The sequence below is a fragment of the Neoarius graeffei genome, chromosome 13 (assembly GCF_027579695.1).
Source record: "Neoarius graeffei isolate fNeoGra1 chromosome 13, fNeoGra1.pri, whole genome shotgun sequence".
NCBI lineage: Eukaryota > Metazoa > Chordata > Actinopteri > Siluriformes > Ariidae > Neoarius > Neoarius graeffei.
This window is the reverse complement of record NC_083581.1, coordinates 31,970,083-31,975,825: the sequence shown is the minus strand read 5'-3', so window position 1 is coordinate 31,975,825 and position 5,743 is coordinate 31,970,083. Positions and strand designations below refer to the sequence as shown.

General features: G+C 47.8%; 1 pseudogene; it reads right to left on the bottom strand.

Annotated features, from left to right (window-relative positions):
* Positions 1-306: 306 nt before the first annotated feature.
* Positions 307-4,851, bottom strand: LOC132895894 (uncharacterized protein K02A2.6-like; annotated as a pseudogene).
* Positions 4,852-5,743: the final 892 nt, after the last annotated feature.

Here is a 5,743-nt window from a genome sequence, read left to right as displayed (position 1 = left end):
ATCACATGTACAGCAACACTGACGTGACTGATACTTGTACCCTATACTAACTCTATGTCCCCTAGGTTAGTCTCTAAGGAGGCATGGTTCCACCTAGTGGTAATATCTGGTAACACAATCCCATTTACTACACTCCTCCCCCCTTAAGCTATTACTTTTCCCTTAAAACACATAACTCAAAAATTACTGAAATTACTGAATTCCTCTGCAGCCTTACAAAACTAGCCACCTTCATTTGTTTACAGTGACACCTACTAAATAATATAAACATAACACAAAATTACAATCAATGCTTTTTTTTTTTAATTATTCCACATAATCCTTGAGATAAGCAGGTTTGGATACAGTCCTTTGAGACCGTCGAGCAGGTGTAGCTGTTTGTTGGGGTGGTGTTTCCTTTACTGCAACTGGGGATGGAATGCTTGACACTGGTGGTGTTGTGTTGTCTTGCAGACCTCCATCTGGCGTGGTGCAGCTACTTTCCACTGCTACCGGATTCTCTGAAACAACACCTGAATCAGAGCATGACATAGGCACTGTGGATGTTTCAGGAATTTTAGGTTCCATAAAGGGTCTGTCGTCAGGCCTTGCCAGAGTCTGGTCCACATGCCTGTGCACTACAGTCCCATCTCCTAACATGACTTTGTAAGACACTGGTCCTGTGACTTTGGTAATGAAACCAGGAATCCATTTAGGCCCATGACTGAAGTTTCGTGTGATCACTGCATCTCCCACTTGAAAACTTCTCTCTGATCCGTGCTTGTCATGATGTTTCTTTTGTGTAGACTGTTTGCGTTCCGGGGCGGCACGGTGGTGTAGTGGTTAGCGCTGTCGCCTCACAGCAAGAAGGTCCTGGGTTCGAGCCCCGGGGCCGGCGAGGGCCTTTCTGTGCGGAGTTTGCATGTTCTCCCCGTGTCCGCGTGGGTTTCCTCCGGGTGCTCCGGTTTCCCCCACAGTCCAAAGACATGCAGGTTAGGTTAACTGGTGACTCTAAATTGACCGTAGGTGTGAATGTGAGTGTGAATGGTTGTCTGTGTCTATGTGTCAGCCCTGTGATGACCTGGCGACTTGTCCAGGGTGTACCCCGCCTTTCGCCCGTAGTCAGCTGGGATAGGCTCCAGCTTGCCTGCGACCCTGTAGAAGGATAAAGCGGCTAGAGATAATGTGATGTGTGTGATGTGTTTGCGTTCCACTTTGGTTCTGAGATCTGGATGTCCTAAGTCTAATGTTGATCTTAACCTTCTGCCTTGTAACATTTCAGCAGGTGACAGCCCTGTGGTCGACTGAGGGGTTATGCGGTAACTAAACAGCACTCGTGACACCTTTGTTTGTATGGTGCCTTCACCTGCCTTCTTCATCATGGATTTAAATGTCTGGACTGCCCGCTCAGCACAACCGTTTGAGGAAGGATGGTAAGGTGCTGAGGTGATGTGTTCGATGCTGTTCTTGCTGAGGAAGTCTTTAAACTCGGCACTGACAAAGCATGAACCGTTATCTGACACAATCATCTCAGGTAATCCTTGGTTGCTGAAACTTTTCCGCAGACATTCAATTGTGTTTGCTGAGGTTGCGGAGTGTACTGGGTAAGCGTCCATCCATTTGGAATAGGCATCCATTAAGATCAGGAACATGTGACCCATAAAAGGTCCTGCATAATCGATGTGTAGCCTTTGCCATGGCTTGCTGGGCCACTCCCACGGGTGAAGTGGTGCTGCAGCTGGTAAGTTGCGATGTTCTTGGCATGTGCTACATCTCTTCACTACTGATTCAATGTCAGCCTCTAGCTTTGGCCACCAGAAGTAGCTTCGGGCTAAGGCTTTCATTCTGGTGATGCCAGGGTGACCATGGTGTAATTGGCCTAGCAGTGCTTCACAACCTGGTGGAGGTACCACCACACGTGACCCCCACAACACACAACCATCTTGTACACTTAATTCAGTTTTTCTCACCACATAAGGCTGGAACGCTGGGTCTGTGTGTTGCGATGGCCAACCTTGTTGGATGAACTGCCACACCCGTGACAGCACTGGGTCTTTGCGTGTCCACTGGCTCATTTCTTTGGCTGACACGAGCGTCACCTCCTCCATCATAAGCACACGCTCCTCCTGCTCTCTCTTGTTGGACGACTGAGGTAGAGGGAGTCGGCTCAGAGCGTCTGCATTGCTGTGGTGTTTACCTGGCTTATACACGATCTCGTACTCATATGCTCTCAAGGTCACGGCCCATCATTGGATGCGAGGGGATGCCATTTGAGGCACTGCTTTCATCTCATTGAAGAGAGACAGTAGAGGTTTGTGGTCTGTGCAAATGACAAACTTTCTGCCGTATAAGTACTTGTGAAATCGCTGTATGCCAAACATCACCGCCAGTCCTTCTTTGTCTAGTTGTGAGTAGTTTGTCTCCACCGCTGTGAGTGTTCTTGACATGAAGCCGATTGGTCGCTCTTGCCCATCTGGCATGCGATGTGACAACACCGCCCCTACCCCGTAGGGCGACGCATCACAGGACAGGATCAAGTCCTTCTGGCTGTCATAATGCACTAACACTTCAGACGACTGCATGAGTCTCTTAGACTCCTCGAATGCTCTCTCCTGCTCCTCATGCCAGTGCCACGGCGTCTCTTTTTGTAGCAGCTTGTGCAAGGGAGCTAACCATGTCGACAGGTTTGGCAAGAATCTGTTGTAGTAGTTGAGTAGGCCTAAGTAGGCCCTCAGCTCTGTGACATTGTTTGGTGCAGGTGCTTGCTGTATGGCTTTTACCTTGTTTGGCAGAGGGTGGAGCCCCGAGGCGTCCACGGTGTGTCCAAGGAACTCCGCTTCACTCTCCAGGAAGGCGCACTTGTTTCGCTTGAGTCGAAGACCTGCCTCTCTTAGCCGCCGTAGGACTTCATTCAATGTCTCCAGGTGCTTGTGGTCACTCCGCCTCGTCAAAAGGATGTCATCTAGGTACACTGCCACGTTCGGGATGCCTGCCACCAACCCTTCCATCATCCGTTGAAAGATGGCTGGACTGGAGGACACTCCGAACGGCAAGCGATTGACCTGGAAGAGCCCTTTGTGTGTGTTAATCGTGACATAAGGCTTTGAGGCCTCGTCGAGCGTGACTTGTTGATAAGCATGACTAAGGTCTAGCTTTGTGAACTTCTCACCTCCCGTCAGCTTCTCGAATAAGTCCTCCAATTTTGGTATTGGATACTGCTCGAGCTTGGAGACTAGGTTTACTGTGAGCTTGTAGTCTCCGCAAATGCGCACAGAATTGTCAGGCTTTAACACAGGCACGATTGGTGCCACCCACTCTGAAAATTTGGCTGGCTCGATTATGCCCTGCTTTGTGAGCCTCTCCAACTCCATTTCAACTTTCTTCCTCATAGCGTAGGGCACGGGCCTGGGCTTGTAGAACTTTGGCGCCACATCCTCTTTGATGTATATTTTGGCTGGTGGGCCTGTCCAGGTCCCAAGCTCCTCCTTGAATACCTCTTCGTTCTGTGTTAGCACCTTTTGCCAAGTTAGCTGTGGCTGTTCTAGCTTATTGACATATACACAGTTCATGTCTAACTCCCTGAGCCATGCGCGGCCTAGCAGGTTTGGTCCGCTACTTGCTACCATGACTACTGGTAAGTGTTTCACTTTCTCTTTGTGTGTCACAGTTACATTGGCTGTCCCTAGAGTTGCGACTTGTTCGCCTGTGTATGTTTTCAGTGTCATGGAGCAGTTCTGCAGCTCCTGTGCATTTCCCGCAGTCCACAATTTGCTATATTCAGTCTTTGTTAGGACAGTGACACTACAGCCTGTATCCACTTCAAATTCAACACTGTGTCCATTTATGTCTAACTGTGTGGTAATGGGGTCAACTTTTGTCATTTTAGAGTCTTTTAGGTTGTGCATTGAAAACACTTCTTCCTCACTGGATTGTGGATCAGGGGACTCCTCCACGTGATGTGTGTACTGTCTTTTTTCTTTCTTTGCCGTTGCCTTTTCTTTCTCCCCTCCCCCCTTAACCTGCTGCCGCTGGTCGTTGGGAGGCGTCGACTTGCACATCTTCTTCACGTGCCCCTTTTTCCCACACCCATGGCACTTTTCGTTCAGAAAACGACAGTCCCGTGCCAAATGCTCACCCCCACACCAATAACATGCTACTGGACCACCCTTGTTTTGCCATTTAGGTCTTACATTCATTTTATACACTGTCTGTGGTGTTGCACTTTTGTTTACTGTATTTTCCAACGCCTTCGTTTGCAAGTCACGTACATCCCTGTTCGCTGCCTCGATAGATTGTGCCAATTCCAATGCTTTGTCGAATGTCAGCCCAGTCTCCGCCAACAGTCTCCTTTGCATGCGATCATCCGCAATGCCACACACGAGCCTGTCGCGTAGCTTTCAGCTTGTCTCCATAATTACAATGCTTAGCGAGCTCCCTCAACACAGCCACATACTCCAACACAGTCTCATTAGCCGCTCTTGTCCTCGAATTAAACTTGAATCTCTGGACTATTTCACTGGGCTTTGGGTTATAATGTGACTGAAGCAACTCGGTCAATTGCGCGAATGTTTTATCGCCAGGCTTTTCTGGGCTTAACAAGTTTCTCATTAAACTGTACGTCTTGCTACCAACTGAGCTCAATAGTATCGCCCGCTTTCTTCCTGCGTCAGCAATTCTATTCGCTTCAAAGAAGTGTTCCAAAACTTCGCAATATTCCTCCCAAGTCTGTGTTTGACTGTCGAAAGCAGTAAGAGTTCCTACCATTGAAGTAGCCATTTCAGCATTGTTGACTGGTGGATTAGCTGCTCTGGCGTTGTTAGCCCCTCTAGCTTCTTCAGCCACTCGAGCTGCTGGCTCCGCACCGTCCGACATCAGCTAAGAATCTGCGTTGTAGAACTCTCAAGCCGTTTTCTCCATTAACAGCGTTTTCCGAGCTCACCAGTATCCTCGTCGCCAAATGTGATATCCTTGTAAGTGAAGGATGCGCGGACACAAGACTGTAGGTTTCTCTTGAGTTTACTGAACACTTGTCATCACATGTACAGCAACACTGACGTGACTGATACTTGTACCCTATACTAACTCTATGTCCCCTAGGTTAGTCTCTAAGGAGGCATGGTTCCACCTAGTGGTAATATCTGGTAACACAATCCCATTTACTACAATAATGACAATAACAGAAGAGCACATAAGGTTGAGGGGGGAACTACACTAAAAAAGATGCAATAAGAAAACAAAATATGGTAGAGAACATTGACTATGATGAGAACATATAGAGCCTGATTTACTAAGACCTTTAGCATATGCTAAAAGGTTTCACACATGCTAAAGGTCTTAGTAAATCAGGCCAATAGTGTAACAATCATTTAAAAAAAAGAACATATGATTAGCTATGGTGGTGTAATGGTTAGCACTGTTACCTCACAGCAAGAAGGTCCTGGGTTCAAGCCCAGCAAATGACAAGGGCCTTTCTGTGTGGAGTTTGCAAGTTCTCCCTGTGTCTGTGTGGGTTTCCCCCAAAGACATGCAGGTTAGGTTAGTTGGTGGCTCTAAATTGACTGTAGGTATGAATGTTTGTCTTTATGTGTTAGCCCTGTGATGACCTGGTGACTTGTCCAGGGTGTACCCCACCTCTTACCCATAGTCAACTGGGATAGGCTCCAGCTTGCCTACGACCCTGTAGAACAGGATAAGCGGCTACAGATAATGGATGGATGAATGATCAGATAAGAGAACATGTGCATGACTGCACACCTTGATGAAG